Raw genomic sequence first — 12057 nt, forward strand, 5'->3', positions numbered from 1 at the left:
AATATCTTTCCATTTATCTGTGTCTTTTTTTATTTCTTTCATCAACATCTTACAGTTTTCAGAGTACACACTTTCTTGGTTATCACATTTAGTTTTGATTCCAATTCACATAAGGTCCTCACATTGTCATTGGAAATCATATCCATTTATACCTCTAGGAAGAACTAAGACGGTTTTTAAGATAGGATTAATGTGGTGTATTGTCAGTTTTAAAACTTCCTATTTTCCTACTACCTCAAATCCCCACAAACAGGCTGTGAGCACCGTGCCCAGGCGACCAAGAACTCCAGTGTAAAAAGGCTGGCCCCTGCCACAAATTCCCTTCTTCCCCTCCATTGACTGTGACCTAATGACTTCAAATCCACAAAGGAAATCCCCTCCTATTTTTTGCTGTGGACTCTACCCCAACTCCTAATAAAGGCATTTGCCCACAAGTTCACCTTCTTCCCACCCCATCTCCCTTTTCTCCCCACTTACTTGGTTGAGCCTGGTCCCTCAGTTCTCCCCCTGCTTCCTGTGTGACCCCCTCTTTGTGGTATATGGTGACTCTCTTTTTAGTACTGTGTGTATAGTAAATTTTTCCTGCACCTCTCCTGCGTCCCCTCTTGTGGTCACACCTGACTGAACATCTCATGAAAGAATATACATCAGTAGGCATTGAGAGCCCATTATTTATTAGGAATTATAAAAAGAAAGAAAGCAGAATTAGGGTGAGGCACAGAGCCATGGTGCAATTGTAACAAAAGTTCTGTCAGTCCAACAGGAAGTTCAGGAGCAAAGATTACCCTTTAGAGGCACCCTGTCTTGGCAAAAATCGCCAGCCCTTGTACCACATTCTTGTTCAGCTCATTAGCTAAAGCAGAGAGAAAAGCTGAGGACATCCTACAGGAACTCACATCTGGAAGCTGTCAGCTAGGCACACTGCTCAAAGCTAGGCAACAGTGCCTTCTTGAAGGGGGACCTAAGAGGTGCATCTCTGTCTGCCACGGTTGTATCTTTTAAGTCTCTCTCTCCTTTTTTTTAATGCCACTGACTTATTAAAAGAACAGGATCAAGGTTCCTATAGATTATCCTACATTCCAGTTTTGCGATATTCTTTAACTTGTTTTTATTCTTCATATTCCTAATAAACTGTAAGTTACTTATGAAGGCTTGGTTGAACTAAGGAAACATTTTTGGCAAAAATACTTCACAAGTGCTGCTTGAAACTCAATTGTTATCTATCAGTTAGGAAACAAATCCCTCTACTGTAAAGTTTCCCATCAACTTGATGGGTATCACATGATGAATAATATATTATTAAGAAATGCAAAATCATAATTTTATAAATCTATCATTTCTTCTACTTACTAGCATGGAATCTTCTATAAAGAATAACTTTCTCCTATCAATATGAACTACTTGGTCATCCTACAATGGAAGTTAAAAAGAAAAACAAAATTAACTGTTTTCCTTCAAATTGCCAATTTTCATAATAAGGAGTGTGTCCTAGTTAGTTCCTATGACACAGTGAGGAGCTGGTTTTATTTTGTGTTTTTATTTATATTGCTTTTGGTTTTCTCTTTTTTGTGTCATATGAACTCATGGGTTTTGTTTTGACCCATACTTGAGAAGAGAATTTCTGAATTACTGAATAAGAAGAGATTGTTTAAGTATGAAAATCAAAACTTACCATTTGTTCTAAATTACTCTCTACTGAAATTTTGATGGAAGTAATGAACTCTCTTGCCCCTCAAAACTATTAAATGCACAGATAAACATTTAATTCTTCCCCTCATACTAAGACTAAAAACCACTGTTCTAAATAATCTCTATTATTTTTAGAACTTAGTACATTCTTTTGGCCATTGTGTACTATATGTCAAATCATAATGTTCCCCACTCCTCAAGAACCCCTCCATCCTTTTGTATTTTTTTATTTTTTAACTTTTCATTTTGAAATGAATTCAAGTTTCCAAAACATTGCAAAAAATTAGTACAAAAAATTCTGAATACCCTTCATCCAACTTCCTTGGAACAAAGACTTGTGGCTATTTAGGACAATGTGTCAAATTTGGGGAGAGAAGTCATTAACGAAGGTAGTAAAGTAAAAGAAACCTGGGTCTTGAACAACAATGGAACTGCCAAACCAGCTGAATACTGTCTGCTTCTGAATTGCTTGTTAATGAGAGAGAAATAAACCTCTATTTTGTATAGCCACTATTTTAGGTTTTCTATTATATGCAGGCTAAATGAATCTTAGCTGATACCTAAGTCTTCTTATATCCCATCCCCAATCCTATCAATTCCATAACACCCTCCAATATATTGTTTACTGCATATTCATATATTTTTCACGTTGAACTATTCCATAATATTTCTAGGAAAGACTTATGTTCTGAAATATGGCTTTTGGGTATACATACTATTAAGCAACCACTAAAACTTTTATACATATTTATGCAGTTTACACCCTTTCTAAACCCAATGGATAGGTAATAAATTTACCTTGATTGTATGTAATCACTACTCCAAGGCCTCTGTGAGCAAGAATACCTGTCTTTTGCCTTGAAATCAGTTGTGCTTTGACTATTCAGTAGCTCTCTATTTAATCAAAATGCATCAAAGATTCTCTATATTCCATTAGCATCAGTTGGTCATTACTACCAGGTATTAAGATGAGCAGAATGGAAATTACTGAAAGTTAATAAGTAAATAAACTATGAATAAGAAATATCAAAATGATTTTCTCATGATCTCATGGCTGGCAAGTTATACAATCAGAATTAGAAAATAGGGTTTCTGGTTTCTGTTGCATATGTATACTATTTTAATATATATCAGAATAAGCATCTATATATAATAAAGACCCATATGGAATAGAAAAAAAATAATCTTGCATTTTAACACATGATGATTTCCAAGTCTCTAAAACACATTATTTCCAGTATTTCATATATTATTTATTTGCACTATATCATATTTAATTCAAAATAAGTAGTACTGTTTTTAATATATATTAAGTGAGGCATCATCTCTATAACAGCAAAGAAATCACATCATCTTCATCTACATTTTGAATGTTTACCAAAGAGGAAGCCATATTGTTTTTTATGTTTGCAGCCAAATTGATTTTGTGATTTTCCTATTTTTACCAGTTAATTGTGACCAGTATGATAGTATTACTTACTCCATAGAAATTTTTTACATTGTGAGTGCAATATAATTTTAGCAAGAACGACTGTGGCTTATATTTATTTTTTATTTCCCATTACAATTCATAAGTCATATACAACATTTAAAATAAATTCTACTTGGCTAACTTGCAAAAGCTGGTTAGTAAAGAATCCAAAGGAAATTGTAATAGTCACATGACAGTGTTTTCACTAACATAAAAAAATAGGTAGGTTTTTTTAATAACAACACACATATAATCAGAATATTCTGTAACTAAACCCAAATTTATATGTTTACTAGAAGATAAGATAATTACTCTAGAATTGCCATGGAAATGAGGACATTTTAAGACCATCATCATTGAATCTTTATGACCATTTATGCTACAATCTCTCTATGTTTCAAATTTACTCAAATAGAAATGTTGCTAGACTTCTGAAATAATTCACAAATTATTACAGTTATTACCTTGCATCCAGTTCCCAGAAATGCAAAACTCATGCCTGCAAAGAATATTTCTAAGCATTTTTTTCTCATTTACCATGTGCTTTGCAATGCAGTAAGAACATTACTAGCATTTACAAATAGGAGCATATAATGTATAATACACAAGATTTTCCTCATTTGTTGGTTTTTCCTAATTTTTTTTGTCACATTGATCTGTATGTATAGCAAGACAGCTTGACTGAGAAATTAACTCTGTCTTTGTTTTCACTATTGTGATCTCAGCATGAAAAAAAAATGTGAGAGGTTTGCCCATCTTCATTCCTTGAAAATGAGGAGTCAGGGCTTTGGGTCTTAGAGTTAAGGGTGTCCCCTCCCCTACAGTAGAGGACTTTGTTTTTATAAATACAGGATTCAGAAAGTATTGTGAGTGAGAGAAGAATAAGGGTATCAATGTTAACTGAGCGGAAGTTAACCGCCCTGGAGAAGGGTGGGTTTCTTGAGAGGCATTTCATTCTTCATGCAGCACTCCAGAAGTGGCAGTGCCTGCAAACAATTTGACTGCGTGTATGTCTGGCACTAAGCATCATTTTTGGAACCATAAAAGAAATCCTGTATCAAAATTAAGCAAGGATAAAGTAGATGTTGCCACCAAAGAAACGTGCTATCTAATGTATCATATAAACTGAGTAGGGAGAGAAAACAGACTGAGTCCACTAAAGTTGTACAACACAACATGGTAGCTAGCACCCATATGTCCCAATTTCAATTTGAATTTATTATGGATGAAAATTAAATTAAAAATTCAATTCTTCATTAACACTAGCCATACTTCCTGACTGCAAACTATATGACAAAGCTATAATAATCAAAACATTAAGGTACTGGCATGAAAACAGATATATAAAACAATAGAATAGACTTGAGAGCCCAGAAATAAACCCATGCATATATGTTCAGCTAATATTTAACAAGGGAGGCAAGAGTCTCAATGGGGAAAAGATAATCTCTTCAATAAGTGGTGTTGAGTAAACTGGACACATGCCAAAAACTGAAATGGGACCCCTATCTTACAGCACTCACAAAAACTTAACACAAAATGGATTGAAGAATTAAATAATAACACACAAAATCATAAAACTCCTAGAAGAAAACATAGGGTAAAAGGTCCTTGATACTGGTCTTAGCAATAATTTCATGGATAAGACACCAAAAGCACAAGTAACAAAATCCAAAATAAACAATCTGGACTACATCATACTAAAAGGCCTCAGCACCCCAAAAGAAACAACCAATAAAATGTAAACGTAACCTAGAGAATGGCAGAAAATATCTGCAAACCACACATGTGGTAAGTTGTTACTATCCAAAATATATAAGGACCCATACAACTCAATAACACACACACACACACACACACACACACACACACACACACACACACACACATCCACCTCAATTTAAAAGTAGGCAAAGAATCTGAACACTTTTGCAAAAAGGATACACAAATAGCCAACAAATCCATGAAAAGATGCTCAAAATCACCAGGGAAATGCAAGTCAAAACACAATGAGGTATCACCTCACACCTGTCAGAATGGCCAGTATCAAAAAGACAAGAGGCAACAGGTGCTGGCGAGGATGTGGAGAAAAGAGAACCCTAGTGCACTGTTCGTGGGAATGTAAATTGGTGCAGCCACTCTGGAAAACAGTATGGAGATTTCTCAAAAAATTCAAAATAGAACTACTATATGATTCAGCAATTCCACTTCTGAGTATATATCTGAAGGAAATAAAATCACTAACTTGAAGAAATATCAGTAGCCCATATTTATTACAGCATTATTTACAGTAGCCAAGACCTGGAAACAACCTAAGTCTCCTTCAAATGATGATATATTATATTATATTATATTATATTATATTATATTATATTATATATACATTATGTATATAAATATCTAATATTCAGCCATAAAATAGAAAATCTTGGCCTTACGACAACATGGTTGAACCTAAAGGGCATTATGCTAAGTGAAATAAGTCATACAGAAAAACACAAATAATGTTTGATCTCACAAGTATGTAGAATCTTAAAAAAAAAATGAACTCATACAAACAGAGCAGAGTGCAGATTGGTAGTGGGAGCAAGAGTAGATGGGAAAATGGGTGAAGGTGATCAAAGGATACAAACTTCTAGTTATAAGATGAATAAGTTCTGAAGCAGTAATGATATAATGTACAGCATAGTAACTATGCTTAATGATGCTGTATTGTATATTTGAAATTTGCTAAGAAAGTAGATCTTACAAGTTCTCCTTGCCAATATATATATACACTTAAAAATATATATATTTATCCACACACATATACATATGTACGTATTTAGAAACTGTGTGAGGTAATGGGTGTGTTAATAACTAACCTTACTGTGGCAATCTTTTCACAATATATAGTACATCAACTAAGTACGTTGTATACCTTAAACATACACAATGTTATATATGTCAATTATATTTCAGTAAAGCTGGTAGGGGTAGGGGGGAAGAAGTCAGATCTAATCAACAGCCTAACCTTCCACCTTATGAAACAAAAAAAGGGGGGGTGGTAAATAAGCCTAAAGGAAACAGAAAGGAAATAATAAAGATTAGAGCAGAAATTAATGGAATAGGGGATAAAAGTTCAATAGAGAAAATCAATGAAACTAAAAGCTAGTTCTTAAAAAGATCTACAAATTGACAAGTCTTTATGCTTACCAAATAAAAAGGGAGAAAAGATTCAAATCACTAAAATCAGGAATAAAAGAGTAGACATTACTACTGGCCTTAAATAAAAAGAACTAAAAGGTAATACTATAGATTACTATATGTCAGTAAATTAGATAAACCAGCAAAATGGGAATAGTCCTGGAAACAAACAAGCTACCAAAACTGATTTAAAAAAAGAGAGAGAGAGAGAAATCTGATTAAATGTATATTAAGTAGATAGATTGATTTAGTAATCAAAACACTTCCCACAAAGAAAAGCCCAGGCCCAAATGGCTTAACAATTAATTCTACCAAACATTTAAAGAATAATTAAGACCAATCTTTCCAACTCTTTGAAAAAATGGGGAGGGAAGACTTCTCAACTCATTCTATGATGCCGGTAGTATTATTCTAATACCAAAACCACAGAAAGACATCACAAGAAAGGAAAATTGTAGAACAATGTTCCTTTTGAATATAGCCACAAAAGTTATCAACAAAATGCTAGCAAAGTAATACAGTAACACAGAAAAAGGATTGTACTTGATGATCAAGTGGAATTTATCAGTAATTCAAGATCAGGTAAACATACTAAAATCAATCAATGTAATACAGCATATAAACAAAATAAAGGGAAAAAAACCACACATGATCACCCATCAACAGATGCAGCAAAGCAATGGATAAAATCCATACCCTTTTATGATAAAATATACTCAACAAAATAGGAATAGAGGGTAATTTCACAACCTGATAAAGGGCATTTTTGTGAAAAACCGACAGCTAACATCATGCTTAATGGTGAAAGACTGGATATTTTTTCCTGAGACCAGGAACAAGACGAAGATGTCTTATTTGTACCACTTCTATGCAACATTGTACTGAAGATGCTATTTAGGGCAATTGGACAAGAAAAAGCAATAAAAGATATCCAAGATTGGAAGGGAAGAAATAAAATTATTTTTTTTCAGATGACTTGGTCTTGAATAGAGAAACTTTTACCGAATATTCAAAAATATCATTAGCACTAATAAACAAGCTCAGTAAGGTTGCGGGATCAGTATGCAAAAAAAAAAATGCAATTATATACATTAGCCATAAACACTAAAGCTACAGTAATCAAGGTAGTATGGTAATGACATAAAGATAGATAAATAGATAAAGGAACAGAATACTGAGTTAAGAGATAAACTTACACATTTACGGCAAACTGATTTCTGACAAGGCTGTCAAACCAATCCAAGAGAGAAAGAAAAGTCAACAAATTGTGCTGTAACAACTGGATATCTCCATGCAAAAGAATGAAATTAGACTCCTACCTCAAATCATATATAAAAATGAACTCAAAATGGACGAGAGACCTAAATGTAAGGGATAAAACTATAAAAAATCTTAGAAGAAAAAGAGTAAATCTTTGTGACCTTGGATTAGGCAATACTTTTTTCAATATGATAGCAAAAGTAAAAATGCAGAAAAAAAAGATAAGTTGGACTTCATAAAAATTAAAAACTTCCATGCTTCAAAGAAAGTGCACTTAAAGAAAGTGCAAACACAGCACACACAGTTGGAGAAAATATTTACAAATAAAATAGAAAGTACTTTGACAAACCAAAAATAGGCAAATAAGTCAATTTAAAAATGATCAGTGTGGTGATCATTTTGTAATATGTACAATTATTGAACCATGTTGCACATCTAAAAATAGGATAATGTTATATGTCAATTATACCTCAATTTTAAAAATGGGTAAAGAATCTGAATAAACATTTCTCTAAGGAAGATATATTGGCAAATTAGAAACCTCATATACTGCTGGTAGGCATACAAAATGGTGCAGCCTCTTTGGAAAACAGTTTGGCAGTTCCTCAAAAAGTTAAAAAAAAAAAAGACATACTATACTATCCAGCAAGTGAATGACTACATATATAGCCAAGAAAACTAGAAACATATTCACAAAAAACACTTGTACTTGAATGTTCACAGAATTATTCATAATAGCCAAAAAGTAGAAACAATTCAAATGTCTATTAGTGGATGAATGGATAAACAAAAAGTAGAGTATCTATCTATACGATGGAATATCATTCAGCTGTAAAAAGGAATTAAATACTGATACATGCTACAACATGGGATGAGTCTTGAAAACATGGTAAGTGAAAGAAACTGATCACAAAAGCCTCCATATTATATTATTTCATTTATATGAAATGTCAAGAATATGTAAATCCATAGTGACAAAGTAGATTAGTGGTTGCCAGTGCTTAGGGGATTATGAAATGTGAATACTATTCCTATGGAGTTGCTTTGTTTTGTTTTTGGAGGAATGAAAACATTCCAAAATAAACATGGCAATAGATGAATATACTAAATACTCTAAAAACCACTGAGTTCTGTTTTAAAGGATTGAACTTTATGGTATATAAATATATCTTAATAAAATTGTTTATAAAAAATACCCTTAACATCTTATATGGAAAACTATAATGCACTATTGAGAGAAATTAGAAAAGATGTACCTAGATGGAGAAATACTGCATGTTCCTGGACTGGAAAACTTCATTTTAAATGTGAGTAAATTCTCTTCAAATGTGTCTCTTGATTCAATATAATCCCGATCAATTACAAGTTTATTCTAAATTTTTTTAAGATTTTATTTATTTGAGAGAGAGAGAGTGTGTGTGCGCAGGGGGGAGGGGGAGAGAGGGGGAGAAAGAGTCTCAAGCAGAGTCCACACTGAGTACCCCTATTCTAAAATTTATGTAGAAATGCAAAAGGCCAAGAAGAATAAGACATTTTTGAGGTAGAACACAGAAGGTCATCATATTTTACCAGACATGAACATTATTATAAAACCATATTAATTAATTCTTGCATTGACACTTAGACAAAGAGAACTGCCCACTGTTGTAGGGGCTCCAGCCAACCACAGGACCCAATACTGCTTCCAAAGAAATTAAGTGGAGGGGTAACAACAACCACAGGTGCCAAACCAAACCTGGGAGAGGACACTTTTGAATCACACAGCAAGACCTCCAGCTCCCTGCCAGAAAGCTGCACAGGCTCCCCCACAGCTTTCCTTATCATTACAATAACATGATCCCTTACTTTACACTGTTAAAACTTTTGAACCCCAATTATCACATTAGGGCAGATTTTAAAGGGATTCCTCAAAAGCACTTGGAAAGGAAATAATTATGGAGAGTGGAGTGAGGTCTAGTAGCTGGGAATGCAGTATGTTAGCATAGTTTCTGGTTAGTATAAGCATCTCCCAAAAGGCCTAGCCTTCTAACCTAATTTAAGCAGGAATGAGCTGCACCTCTGGGGAAGCTTCATTCCCTTTAGCTATACATCTGCAAATTGTTGAAAACCACTGCAGTTCCAATACACAGGAGAAAATACTCCACCCTTGTCCCAGGATCAGCCCTTATATTTTATGTATCCTGCCTGAATAAATATTTACATATTGTAGTTTACATATGGTACTATGTCATACTTTAATGCTTTCACTCAACCTCTTATCCTGTTACCATAGCTTGTATTTCTAATCTTTCAAGTCCTGTAAATCTATCCTGAACTTGACCCTAAGCCCTTGATAACACTACTTACTTCAATCACTTTATTAGGAAATAGGCATAAAAATACGTCATACAAATTGCAACTATCAAGTGAGTATGTAAATATGTCTTGTGAAGTATTTTCAACTGTAAGGTAAGATTTCTATATTAGTTAAGGTTGGACAACTGCTAAAACAAACAAACCCTAAGCTTTCATTGAGTTATTTAAAATAGTACCAGTTTATTTCTCATTTATGTAACAGACTAGACTGGGTTCAGTTGATAAGGGGAGATGGTCTGCTGCAGTTATTCAGTTACCCCAGTTGCCACTGCTCCTGACATCAAAAAGAGGCTTCCTGAGTTCCCTTAGGCATCGGCATTTCCCTGGCAACACAACTAACTAAAAGGGAAGCTGTGAAATATAGTTTTCTTACATGCCCAGGGAGAAGAAAAACCACTTTAATGATAGGCTAGCACCACAATATTAAAGCTATTTCCCTGATCACCTTAGATATCCCATTTTATATATAATCACTGAATTTGCATTCAAGTCAATTCAGAGAATGGGACCAAGTTAGTATGAATAAATTGAAAACCAAGAGGTAACTGCTTGGGAAAAGCTTCCCTTTCACTTAGTTGTGTTGCCAGGGAAATGCCGATGCCTAAGGGAACTCAGGAAGCCTCTTTTTGATGTCAGGAGCAACGGCAACTGGGGTAACTGAATAACTGGAGCAGACCGTCTCCCCTCACCAACTGAACCCAGTCTAGTCTGTTACATAAATGAGAAATAAACTGGTACTATTTTAAATAACTCAATGAAAGCTTAGGGTTTGTTTGTTATAGCAGTGCAACCATATAGCTTAACTCAGGCAGTAAAAATGGAATCCTAATAAAAAAAGGCTGGAAGTTGTTATTTGCCAAGTGGTAGTAAGCAAGTTGGTGGTGGGGTAGGAAGGAAGAATATAGGCAGCTTGTGGATCAGCCTGTGGGATGGAAAAGAGCTACTGCAATACATTTTTAAAATATAAACACATTCAAATAGTTTAAAGGACCAGTGAGTAAATGAATGTAAAAGCCGTGAACTTCAAAAAAGCAAACAAAAATTTGGAAAAAAATAAAAGCTACAAGCCACTCTAAAACGCAAGAATAACCAAAAACTGTCTTTCCTTGCCAAGGTGCATAGTTTTTTAAAATTTAATTTAATTTACATGCAATTAACATACAGTGTATTATTAGTTTCAGAGGTAGAGTTCAGTGATTCATCAGTTGTATATAACACCCAGTGCTCATTACATCATGTTCCCTGATGTCACCCAGTTACCCGATTCCCCCACCCATCTCCCCTCTAGCAACCCTCAGTTTGTTTCCTACAGTTAAGAGTCTCTTTTGGTTTGTCTCTTCTCTCTGATTTCATCTTGTTTTATTTTTCCCTCCCTTCCTCTATGCTCCTCTGTTTTGTTTCTTAAATTCCATGTGAGTCAAATCATATGATAATTGTCTTTCTCTGATTAATTTATTTCGCTTAGCATAATACCCTCTAGTTCCATCCACATTGTTGCAAATGGCAAGATTTCATTTTGTTAAACGGTTGAGAAATATTCCATTGTGTGTGTGTGTGTGTGTGTGTGTGTGTGTGTGTGTGTCTGTCTGTATGTGTCTGTGTATACACATATATACCACATCTCCTTTATCCATTCATCTGTCAATGTACATCTTGGCTCTTTCCATAATTTGGCTATTGTGGACATTGCTGCTATAAACATTGTGGTGCAGGTGCCCCTTCAGATCACTACAATATGTGCCAGTATATTTGAATAATTTCATTTTATCTTATCTAAGGAAACTGAGACTCAGTCCAAAGTCACACAGCCAATAAATGATGGAGCCATAATGGCAAACTTAGTCTGCTAGGATACAAATCTCATGCTTTGGGGCACCTGGGTGGCTCAGTTAGTTAAGCATCTGCCTTCGGCTCAGGTCATGATCCTGGATTCCCAGGATCGAGCCCCACGTCAGGCTCCCTGCTCAGTAGGGAGTCTGCTTCTCCCTCTGTCCCTCACCCCACTCATCTTCTTACTCTCTTTGTCTCTCTCTCAAATAAATAAATTAAAAAAAAACTTTACAAACCTCATGCTTCGACATTACACCACTGCAGAT

This window comes from Zalophus californianus, chromosome 7, assembly GCF_009762305.2.
Source record: "Zalophus californianus isolate mZalCal1 chromosome 7, mZalCal1.pri.v2, whole genome shotgun sequence".
Lineage (NCBI taxonomy): Eukaryota > Metazoa > Chordata > Mammalia > Carnivora > Otariidae > Zalophus > Zalophus californianus.